We start from the raw sequence: 13,469 nt of genomic DNA on the forward strand, positions 1-13,469 counted from the left end.
ATTCAATTTCTGCCTTGTACGTTCACGGTTCTTGCTCCCCGCCTCGTCTTACGCCAATGATCTCGACGTCTTACCAAGTCCAACTTAACCATCTATCAGTGCACTGCTATTCTAACGCGAACCGTGTATGATTTTCTAAAGATAAGTATACGATACTTGAAAAACTTGAAAGGCATCGCAGATAGCACTGCTAGAAAATTTTTAGAAATTTTCCAATCATCAAAATTTTATTTTCGTGCATTTGCACCCCACACAAAAATTGTTATGTCGTTTAAAATAAGTTCAGTGTATTCTTTGAATCCTAGGTTACTAGGCGTACCAAGTTTAGGATTATCAATTTAGGATATAAACCAAAGATGGCCGTATAATAGGAGCGTCAAAGTAGGGGACCCCTTTAAGCGTTTTTTTATTGGCGATAATTCGGCTTTACGATGGGAAACTTTTCCCGGGAAGGGTAATTGAACCCCGTCGACAAACATAAAAATACTACTGTAATTAATACAATCACACTACTGTAATTTCTACTAATTTTGTACAAAAAAATGCGTACGCTGTGCTTGTATCTTTACGCATTTATCTCCATTTTCAAAATTACACAACCATGCCAGAAAGAAACGTTCAAGCAATTTCTCTAAATAAAATTCTACTCTAGCACATTGTACAAACGGAAATTCGAGAACGACGCAATCTTTGAAACGTTTAAAGGGCCGTTCAGTAAAGTGTTAATTAACCTGGCAGCACTTTAGAAACGCGAGCGTGAGAATTTTCAAGCGGATTCCGCACCTGCGGTGTAGATTCAGCTAATGCCCGGCGGATACCTCGAAAAGGGTATATAAAACGGAGAAAAATACCTCTGTTGTTAATCATAGTTCCATATGGTAGAGCGAGGCTGGCGTGCACACCCCTGTAATTGAAGATCGTCTAATTGATTCAGGCTGGTATCGAATATGGAATGAAAACGTGCCGGATGACTTGGCTGGAACAGTGACCAAGTCAGGCATGGGAACACGGTGAATTCTATCAATGCTCGGTCGTCTGTAAAGTCTGCGAAGCTCGGTCGAACTCGTGCCAGAAAGAAAGGATTTACTCGCTCTGGCGGACTTATCAGTCAATTGGCTGAGTGCTTGGGGAGCGTAACGGACGAATATCACTCTAAGTCCGATTATAAGTCGATATTCGTCGTGGCAGCCATCTATCTTCCGTTCGGGAAAGATACTCCATCTACTTCGTCCCATTTAGACGTGCACAACCAATCGTATTGGGAGTAAACTGGTTCGATTAATGTTTAATAGATCCTTACAACTTTTGCTATTTTCAATCAATCGCATTTCATATACTTTGGACATGTATATTTACTTAGACCTACCAAAGGCGTCTTCTAAATTTTCATTACAGGCACAGATAAAAAAAATTTTAAAATGCGACCAATAACAATTTTTTAAAAATTATTCACACATTGGCTGGAAAGAACTGATCCTTCTAACGTCTCAAAAAAACTCAGGTTGTTGGGTGCAAAATTGAAAAAGTTATTCGTTTTTAAGGGGGAAGTCTCGTTTCCAGGATTGCAAGGGTGCGGGATGGGCCTCCTCATTTTTCAAAAATGGGGGTTTTCAGTGTAGTCAAAAGCGCTTGATAAAAGATTAATCTAAGCCGCAGTCGCCCCCAAATTTCCTATTTTTATGTTTACGAGGCATAATTTGCATTATTCGGCAGCATGTACCTAGCTGTCGCAGCTTTATGCTGCCGAATAATGCAAATTGCGCCTTGTATAATCGTAAAAATAGGAAATTTTGGGGCAGCTGCGGCCTAGATTGATATATATTTTACCTAGCGCTTTTGAGTACTGAAAAGCCCCATCTTAGAGAAATAAGAAGGCTAATCCGGCACCTCTGCAAACCTGGAAACGAGACTGCCCTCTTAAAAGGTGCACGAATATTTTCTGCACCCATTGTAAACATAGAAACTAAAATCGTCACTTTGCAACTCTTCTGGAAGATCTTAAACAATAAAAACACACTTCAAACAGACAGACCATGTAATAAAAATATTCTGTCCATTTAAATACCAGGTTTCAATAATTGTAAAATTCTCAACAGCAGAGGCCCTAGAAGTAATTTCGATCTTCCAACTGAAATTGTATACTACAATACAATTTCTTAAAGAAAGAATTGTGTTCAATATTTTATTGCAAACCGTAATAATAGCTGGATCAGGTAGGTTTGCGCCTCTATTGCAATTGTCTCCGGCAATGAAACGCGCAGCCAGGTAAGCGACCACTGAAAGCAAAGATCGTTGAAATCCTTGAGAACAGGTATCGGCGATGAAAGGATAGAATGCTTGACAAAAGAACAACGGATGGGTGGGGGCGTTCAACACAATAATTAGTGAAACGCCTTTGCCGGCCAAGTAACGCAGCCATTTACATTGTTTTCTATTTTCCCGTTAGCCATTGATGTGCAAGCGACGACGGCCGTCGTGTCTCGATGAACGATTGTTACAATATCGATGGTCCGAATCAAATGAATTTTAATCGTACCGAGAAGGATGATCGGCATAATGATGTATGTATTCCAGTTCAAAAGGAGTTCAGACCGCGGCTCTCACTATTGAAACGGATCACGTTGAATACATGTTGATTCTCGCTTCAAAATTCAATTCTCGATGAGCGTGTGCTCATTATTTTTGAATATTTGGAATAATTTAATTATTTCATTTAAATCATACAGCATGTCCCAAAAATTTACTTCCTTCAAGTGGGTGATTCCTGGGGTTATCTGAAGTAACTTTTTCCTTTACGAAATTCTTCTCCGCGGCTTCGTTAAGGAGTTATTAACGAAAAACACGGACCAATCAAAGCGTGGCTGCAGCAGACGGATTTCGCCTGAGCCAATGCCAACGCCACACTCAGCGGGACCTATCGCAGAGCCGGAATCCTTTCGCTATAGCCGCGCTCTGATTGGTCCGTGTTTTTCGCGAATAACTACTTAACAAAGCCGCGGAGGGCATTTTCAAAAAGGAAAGAGTTACTTCCAAATAACCTCAGGAATCGACCACTTCAAGGAAGTACTATATTTTTGGAACACCCTGTTTATTTAACTCTTTGCACTCGGAGCTATTTTAACTCGAAAATGAAACATTTCCTCCGGAACTAAAATAATTCCATTCTTTGTATGAATATAAAATTGTGTATAATATCTCATACAACACTTAATGTTTACACAAATTACGAAAAGAAAGTCCATAGACCTTTCTAAAATTCTATATGAATAAATTTTTTAAGATACCTTTACCGCTCGAGTGGTGACTCGGAGAGAATCCCCACTAAAAATTGCTGTACCATCATTCAAAATGTTGGTATCTAATCAATTACTAAACATTTAAGTGTCGTTCAAAGATTAGGATTAGGATTCGGAGAAGGTGTGCGTCCCGAAGCAGGCTGAAGTGTCGATCGTGAAGCAATCTCGTAGCTTTCTTCGAGAGTCTAGACGCGGTTCGAAACTGTTCCGGTGCGGTGGAAGCGATAGTTGCTCACTGACAAGAATGCCTTATGAAGCAGACGAACGGACATCCTGGCAGTTACGTAACTTCGCCCCCCGGATGGCCAGCAACGAACAACCTAATCTCTCCTATCCCGTGTTCGCCTGTCGTTTCACGGTGTTCTTTCTCCTCGTCGTTTTCGGTCCTGGGAACTCACCTTTCTCCGAAGCTCGACGGTGTGAGATGGCTCTTAAACGAGGTCACAGTCGTTCGTGCGTGCCAAACTCACTGGTCAAAATTCGAGACACCCACACGCGACGCGAGGGATTTGCACAACCGTGGCCGAGAGATGGTCCTTGAACGTGAAATCGTTTCGTAGACGACGACGATCGCGAAACAAATCTACCAGGGTTACGTCGCGACTCTGCATATTGTCAAGTTCGTCTCTGCCTGTTGACCCGTATGCGTGAAATATTTTTCACGTCGCCAAGGATCATTGTTTTCGCAATGCAGTAACTCCTTACTTACGCGGATTCATAGATACGCGGATTTTTAAAAGCGAATCAGAAAAGCAATTCCGAAGTGTGAAATTCGTTTTCTGATTGCCAGATCGCGAGCTTTGTCGGTACATACAGTGACTCAGGAAAAAGCATTTGAACGCACTTTAAAACAGTATAACTTTTTTATAATCGGACCAAACGACTTGACTTTTTTTGAGATATTAGCAGAATTAGATTACCAAATGACATGCAAAAGATTTTGAAAAAATTGCAATTATTACACTTTTTAAATCTTTCTTATTAGAGCCCGTAATGAAAATTTAAAATATGCGTTTTGTAGATGTATGTTAGTCATGCTGCATATACTAAACTACGATTTTCACCACATTCAACCACTTGCAGCTCGTGGGTATGTCAACTGATACTTTTAGGTTGCTCTTTCTCAAACAATTTCCTTAAAATTAGCGGTTCACATAAAACCGTTCAAATGAAAAGTTTCCTTGTTTCTTCAAGCCTAATCTTTTAAAACCGCCTCTGTTTTAATTCAGGGAACAAGCTGAAGAACATTCCCGCATCGTAGAAACCGTTCTTTCCCATGCTGTCCGCCGTGCCCGTTAAAATACGAGATCTTTCGGTGTTACGTGACTCAAGTTGAACTCTACCCAGGTTCACTGGTTAAAATGATGAGTTCTCTTCTTTCAACAAAATTATGGCCACAATTTTTCTTCAGGAATTCCGAGGAACCTTGTATCAGAGGAAATAAAATAAAGAAAAGTTTTACCGTGCCAAGTAAAAATGCGTCATGCATGCACAAAGAAGAAGTTGAAGTGCGTTATTTCAATTTCTGATTCGCCACGTTCCGACTCCAATTTTCCGACCTTGAAGGCGACGTGTTGCGACATTTAGAAGACTCGACGAAACGGTCTCGTCAAGCATCACACCTTCACGATGATGACATCGAAACTGTTAGGGCACAGTTTACCGTAACATTAAACTGTCGCGCCGCTTCCTGCGACTGGCTTCACGGTTTTTCTGTTCTTGGCAATACTTCACCGGCCGCCCAACATCATTTCGTTCCAACAATCAACAACCGAGGCAAACACGCACGAGAACCTGCCGCTAGACACATGACAATCAAACTGCGTTTGGAAACTACTGCAGAACCTCGATAATTGCACAAAAACGTGGCGAAAAATGCATACAGCGAGACTACAGCGTTCACAAAAAATATTCGATTAAAGGAGTCAAACGATCATCATTACAGTCATTTATATATTCGACGCAGGAAGCATTTTTATTATAAAAACATGTCGAACATGTCGGATGTAAAAGCAATATAATATGGCTTATGAAAATTTTCAAAAAGAATAGAATATAAAATTCGACAGAATTTTCTGTTTCCATTAAAGATAGAATCTTATTTCATTTCACTATTCTAAAATTTGCCTACAAAAATTGGAAAATGCATAATCATCCACAGTCTAATAATGAAATATAAAATATAAAATAAATAAATATAGCTATAAAAATGAATACAAATAAATTAGAAAGTTTGTCTAACGTGGAAATGGCTAAACTGAACATTTATATGCTCCAAAAAAATGATCTGGTATCAGAAAATATGTATAAGCGTGGTAATAAGATTCAGTCGTCACCACCGCAAGTTTGTTTACGGAGGCAGGTCACGTTCCGAACAGTTCATTCATCTATGTATCATGTCCCTACAGTTTTTGTTAGATCTCAACGTTATTGTACACCCGGAGACCTTTTTCGTGACCTTAGACAACGGGGACCGTGGAGGAGGTAGGAACGAGGGGCTAAGCCCGTAAAGGAGTCCGCAAGGATCCGATGATTCGATTGACTCCGGGGCTGGAAACGTGAGCCCATAAAGTCCTCCGTGTCCTCTGTAGAGCAACACCGACGCGAATGCGAAACACGTGTTGTTAATTTGTTACGGGCTGGGTTACGCAGCGACAGAGCGAGTCCCACGAGCAGCAGTCTGCTCGGCTACCGATACAAAGGAAAATCGAGAAATTCAGTTTGACGGAGAATTCGTGATCGTACTTGTAACGCAGGGTTCGTAGGGTGCGGAAGACTATGTATGCAGAAGTTCATTAATATTTATTTTTGCGAAATGCGCTGGATAACGTTTATAGTCGCGATAGAAATTCGATTTGAATTAGATCGAAAGGTAATTCCGTTTTTCGTATAGAGATGGCAGTATTTCTATTTGTTATTACTTAAATCGTGGTGGACGACATTTCCTGCCTTGTATGTAGTACTTTCGAACGTTTCTGCTTTTTTATTGCCGCAAGCGTAAAAATGCAGTGCACGAAAGAAAGAATTGTGTGCTGTTTAAGGAGAGGATGTACCATTGGATTACCATTCTTTCGCTTTCTCAACATTTTTTATGCGGTGTAAATTCCATTTCAAATAAAAGAAAAACAGAAAAGAATAGGAAAATGTCATAAAACTTATTGTAAATGGTAAAGAATTGGCTTTCACTTTCCCTTGAGAAAACGAAATGACTCTCTAGTGATTGAAAATGAATCGAGTGGTTTAACAGTGCGCCCTAAAGAAAGGTGGTTAAAAATACGTTTAATCAAGAGAAACAAAATGAATAATCGTTTTGAATGATGCGTCTAACAATAACATCGACAAGAGAATAGCATAAAAAGAAATGGAGTGGCGGCAGGATTTTCGTGAATGCATTTTGGAGTTGAGCCGTCGACGAGCACTCCTCCTCGCCGAAATCTGCTCTCGGAGTTATTTTCCCCGCACGATCAAAATTGACGAACGGCTTACACAGAAATACAGTTCGGTTCATCACGCCCGCCATTGAATAGTTAATACCTATTTTCGTTTCGACGATACACGGTACTCCGCCGGCATTTTATTCGGCCCCGCCGGACCGTGGCGAAATCCCGTGGAACGATCCGAGGCTAAAATCCCGTATCGGGGGCTACGATTGGTCGGCACTTGATTGAATTGGCAGTCAGTACAGGGCATTAGGTTCACCATCCAAAGGATTGAATTTCTGTCACAATTATCGACCCCTCCCACACCCCCTTCGTTCGTTTGTATATCGTACACCTACGGGATCGTCCCTCCAATCCGGACCAGGGTCTAAGCGCAGCTGCGGCCTTTCGTATCGGGAATAAATCTAAACACAAATTTCAATTCCCCTACAACACTCCCACGAAGCACTCATATAATCGGTAGAAAGATATTTCCTTTATTCTGTTTTTGGGAAAATAAGAAACTACCTTGGTAGCATTTATGCCAACGGTTGTGAGTTGCTTGTGTGCAAATCCCCAACATAGGGCCCACGACGAAAATTGATGTTAATTTTCCAGCGAATATCAACCATCATTGTAATCAAGGCCCAGCAAATTGTCAATTATAAATGCTGCTGGGGTAAAAATTTAAAGATACACGGTTCAACAAGAATATTTAGATAAACAATCAAATTTTATATGTGTATCTCAGTGACTTACTACGTACCCAGAGCAACATAGTCTGATCTGTTTAATTTCCGTTCAACCAATACCAAACCGCTCTCGTCCAATCAAACACGATAACAAAACCGTGGACTTTAAATGTCGTTGGCAGATGTTATTCGACGAACCAGTAGCATAGAAATGCTTAATATGGTTATTCATGTGTGTAGCACATACTTATACGAGATTCCCTCCCTACTGTTGCGTCGCGACGAGAATTAAGACACAACTATAAAGATTAGACACGATCCTACGACATTTTACTGGCTAGCAGGTCGCTTCTGTCTTATAGTTACTTGGTTATCACTAATCCTCTCTTCTCTATGCCTCACACTCTCCCTCTCTCTCTCTCTCGCTGTCAGTGAGATCGAGTCACAACGTCTGCCTAATGTCAGCTTGACCTATGATACGGTGACCGATACAATTACATACAACGCGGTCGGAAAGCTTGATTATGTGGCAGGAACTCTGTATAATCACAGTATACTTTGGTTTGTACACTTTCTTTGCAAACAGCGTCACAGAAAAAGAAACATCAATATCATTTGAACAAATTTTGAGCTTTTTTTCTTAATTCGAGAAGTTTGCGTGTTTGTCAGGGAAATTTGAGAATTCAAGCAAATTCAAGATTTTTTTATTTCAATTTTTGTCTAGTTTCTGATTTCTATTGGCATGGCACTAGGTCTAGAACCTAGCCGAAACTGTCCGGACAACTACAGAATTTATGAATTCATGCAGACATGAATTACCGGGAAACTTGAGTGGGCATCCGTTCGTAAAAGGAATAAATGTCTTAATTAAGCGAAACGTCGGATCGCATTTTAATTGGTGTCCCTTTCACCGTAACCAAAAACACACGGGCTTAATCGAAAATTTTTCTCACATCCCCGACGAGTTTCGTCGACGGTAGCTTCGAAAAAAGAGTGTCATGGCCGGGTAGGTTCTACGTGTGCAAACTTTCGTGCACTTTCGTCGTTAAACCGCAAAAACGTGAGATGAATCTGCAGGTTCGCGTGATCGTCTCGGCGTCGATCTCGATCGACACACGTTGTTGAATCGAATATTCCGATTGTGCGCCACGATAGAAAGTGTTGCACCATTGGCACCATTTATCCTTGCATATGTCTGCATACGTAGAAGGTACAAATGTTGTACGCGGCGCATAAGCAATCTCACAATCGCCTATTGATGCACTTGCATCTGCTCGACGCGTCTCTCGCGAAACTTCCAATGCCCCTTCGTTTACTCTCACAATTTCCTCGTTACGCAATTCACCAGATCCGACGCATAATTTCGCTGCAACCGCTTTCTTCGGCGGCGAATCCACCGCGGAAGTTTATGCAGATTGACGCTTTTGTGGACATTTCAATTAAATTGATTAGTCCACCTTCGGTTCGCGAGCTTTAAAAGTGTTTGACGAGTATATTCGTCGTTCGAAAAGATGGAATATCTTTCCTTCCACGAATTGAAGTTTTTTTTTTTTAAATCAACAATTAGTGCATAATATACAATGCTTATAAAAACAGAGAAAGAAATGAATATAATAATATTCTCCATCACCGCTTCGCAGATATTAAACTGTCCTGTACAAACCGAGTAAATGCAACTACGATAACAAGGCTATCGAATAGTGTTTTCATCAGTATAAATAACTATCACTCACTGCAAAAATGTCCATTCGATTCGATCATTAGCACGGTATTTACCCGTGGACACCGATTAAACGTTCATTTTTTTAACAATAATACTACGAAGCAGTAAGACTGATTATTTCACATCCCATCATTTTATGGAAATAACAGTATTATTGCATCAGATTATTCACGATTTTTATCTCTCGGTATACATTCAATCAAACAAGTCTTCTTTAAAACGGAATAACTTTTCTCAAAAATAGTGAACATTGAAGTTACAGTTTCTTCGTTGAGCAGCGTCCGAAGTTTTTGAAAAATACGTTTTGTGGATTTCCATTGTTTCTCGCAACAGCGCCAGAAATCGTAAACGGTTAAAAATAGTGAAAATCTAAATATTTTCAAAACTGTCGGTGTCTGTTGCTTGTTCTCCGCATCAACGTAAATCTACAAAACGTATTGTTACAATCTCTTTTAAAGATACAGATAAAAAGATTGGGTATACACATCTTTGTTAACCAAAGAAATACGGAATTGAGTACGTGGAGGATGTAACAATCTCGACAATGAAAAGCGAAAAATTTCAGGCCCGTTAATTTCGACGTCATTGCTAGTGTTGATGTCGCCTTCCGCTGTGACTGTCATCAACGGTGGCAAGGATCTGAGACGTCCATTTCGTTGCGTGAACATGTTATAGGAAGCGAGATCGACGTATAAACTCGAAGAGCCGCACCGACGGGGTTATAAAACAGGATCGACAAGCGGCTTGCATCGGCGCTCATAATATTGTCATAAGATCTACACCTGCATGGCTGGTAGCTGCAGCAGCAGTAGCAGTACATAGCACCGGCTCTTTAGGCGTCCCAGAGAAGAACGAATCAAAGTGTACCAGGCGCGCGACGAACGATCGCAATCTACTTTGATCTCGATCCGCTTTTCTATGGCCCCGACGCGACCTGAACGCGGATCCTGACCTCCATTAACCTGGTATCTGTGACCTCGAGATCCGAACTTGTCCGGAGAACACACTTCCAATCGAATCGGACTATCGAAATCCTCGGACAAGATAAGGAAATTCGAACAGCGAAGAATTCCCTATTCGGGAAAATTCAAACAAAAAATAATCCTCCGCGACACCGTGGACCTTCGCTGTGGGTGGCTCACACCCAATTTCTATAAAGATTTTTATAGAATTTTCCATCCAAATTTTCAGCTTCTTTTATTCTACAGATCTAGCAATTACATTCAACAAGAAATGATTAAATTAATAATTATTAAGTTGGAGGGAAAGTTCTGTCGTATTTCAACCCTTATAACTCTTTGCTTAGCACTACAGCAAAAATTGCTGTACCATTATTCAAAATATTGTTTACATTATTAAAAAAGTTGGTATCTAATCGATTACTAAACATTTAATTCTTGTATGAGGTGTTACGTCAATTTTATATGCATAAAATAAAACAAAAATCAAACAGCATGGAATTGTTCTAGTTCGGAAGAAATGTTCAATTTTCGAGTTAAAACAGCTCTAAGTGCAAAGGGTTAAACAAACAGGTAATTTTGCTTGTAAATCAAAACCACAAAATTGACAGGTTATCTGAAAGATGGCGACAAGTTGTTACAAATAATGGAATTTTTATAAATTCATTCAAATGTTTTCTTTCAGATACGACAGAACTTTTCCCTCCAACTCCAACTATTGATTTAATTCCTACATTTGAGAAGCTTGTTATTTAATTGTGCGTAGAACAACATATAGACACTCCGATGGAGTTCACCTCGGTTATTATTAATGCAAGTTTTATTTTATCGCAGTATCGCGGTTTCTCGAAGTGCTTCACAGCAGCTGGCTCGGATACAACAAAATAAACGACGCTCCTTGACGAATACAAATTAGCGGTTCGAGCAATTAAAAAGGCAAACAAGCGGCCGGACACAAGAAAGAAACTGTTGCAGCAATTCCACGATAAACTCCGACCTTAATACCGAACGTGTACACGAAATAATTACTTTCTTCCTCGATACCAACCGGGGAATTGATAGTTCTCGAAACGGAAACGTTTCGGTGGATCGGTGGCCGAATGCAGGCTCACGTTCTGCCCGTGTAATTTCAATATCAATATCTTTTCTGACCGGTGCGCGCTGCAAAAACCGATTAACGGGCACACGAAATGTTGCGCTTTTATTTCTTCGCAAAACCCGGTCTCCGGTTCATTGGAGTAGCAGGGGAACTGTTATGGCATCGATTTCGGTTCTTCGAACAATTCCGGAAACATTTTTATTTTTGCTTATGCTCATACTATTGCTATGACGCTTATACTTCTTTGTCAGTTTTTTGGTTCTACATCAATCCCGAAATGTCAGGTTGGAGGGGAAACATTTGAATCAATTTATAAAAATATATGTTTAATATTATTCAGTGATGTATTAGATTGTTGCATATGAAATGTCCGATTTTAGAATGCAACTCTTATGTAGAACGTTTCGATCAAGAAATGCTATTACAGTCTATAAGTTTATTATACATAAAACGTTGAGGTACAAAGCTAATCGTACACTCTAAACTAAACTAAACGTACCACGACCGGTTCTAGATTTTTTATTTCGCAATTAATGAAATTATAAAGATGCCTTCATAAAAAATAATTTAATAAATATCTTTATCAGGGTACATATTATAATAAGAACCGCGCAAAGTGTCTAAATATAATAAATTAATTCTTGTCATTATTATAAGGCAACTTCTTTACAAGTGCTTCTTCTACAGTTTTATATTTATTGTATAACTTTGCTTTTAAATCAAGTTTATTTCAACGCCAACCAACGCGACTGTCGTGTATTCCTTTTATACATGTGGAAAAATAGCTTATTGACATTATGTGATTTTTGGTTAAAATGTGGTGATTAATTAACTAGCCGTTGACGGTAAAAAGAACTACACAATCAAGATAACAATCTTGTAAACGAAAATCTTGTAAACGACAATCAAGAAACTTGAAAGTACATAGAATACATTGGGTATATACGAAACTGTGTTTCGTTTAATGTCACTAGTGTTGTATAAAGCTCGAGTCTTCGAAGCTTCAGAGCTCAGTCTTAAAGACTAAGTTTCTATAGAAGAAGATTTAGAAGAAGTCTTTAAGACTGAGCTCTGGAGCTTCGAAGACTCGAGCTTTATACAACACTAAATGTCACTGCTAAAAATCGGACATTTCGTATGCAACAACTTAATAATTTCCATTATTTGTAACAACAAGTCGCTATCTTTCAGATAACCTGTCAATTCCTGTTTCGCAATGACTCACTCAAATTACCTGCTTATTTCAAATACGACAGAACTTTCCCTCCAACCTAACAACACTGACTCTCGTAAAATCGAGCATGCACTTTCGCATTAAAAAATTATTCGACCGACTGCCTGTATATTTTCGTGCATCGAAGTCGCTCGTAAAAGCCAATAATCGGTTCCGGAAATATCGGTGTCCGTTCCCGTTGGCCTAAAAGGATGAAGCTCGAGCATTGGAACACCGTTGGAACGAGAAAGGAAGCGGAAATATTTTCTCCGTGTGCTTGGACATTAATCCGACAACGAACGTATCTGCTTCTTTGACTGCCTTTCCTCCCTGTTTCTTCTAATGGTCGAAGACATTAAGTTCCTAACTTTTTACAGTATTATCTACCCCCACTCGGTCGGTTTATCGTCGTTCACTATCTTTCTCGACGAGGACTCATCCTCAGAGCATACAGTACCAACGAGTACGTTCCCAGAGGTTCTCATACCTTTTTCTCTTTCTGTCTCTCTCTTTCTGGTCACAGTGCTCTCGCAGGCACGAAGAAATTTCGCAGGTCTCTTTGTCTCGGAAGACGCGACGCAGCCCCCCCCTAACGGTATCCCATAGCCGTTAATAATGTTCGAGGCTTTATGCGGGCTGAGAAACGAAAGGGCACCGAAACTCGCACGAAATCTCCTAATTAGTGACAGTGGCCTCCGGGGACAAGTCAAGTTTATTGTCCAGGCGGTTCTCAAACCCTTAAACAGATTATCCACGGGACGAATGGGGAAACTGGGAAAATTTTTACTAACGTTAACAGACAAACAATACAGTGCCGGACAGTAAAAGTTTGTCTTTTAACCCTTAGCACTCGAATGGTGACTCTGAGGCTGAAAATTGCTGTACCATTATCCAAAATATTGTTTAGATTATTAAATAATCAATTACTAAACATTTAAGTATTGTACGAGGTATTATATCAATTTTATATTCGTACAAAGAAAAAAAATTAATACAGAACGGAATTATTCTAGGTCGGAAGAAATGTTTAATTTTCGAGTTAAAGTAGCTCCGAGTGCAAAGGGTTAA

Source organism: Lasioglossum baleicum, chromosome 12, assembly GCF_051020765.1.
Source record: "Lasioglossum baleicum chromosome 12, iyLasBale1, whole genome shotgun sequence".
Taxonomy (NCBI): domain Eukaryota; kingdom Metazoa; phylum Arthropoda; class Insecta; order Hymenoptera; family Halictidae; genus Lasioglossum; species Lasioglossum baleicum.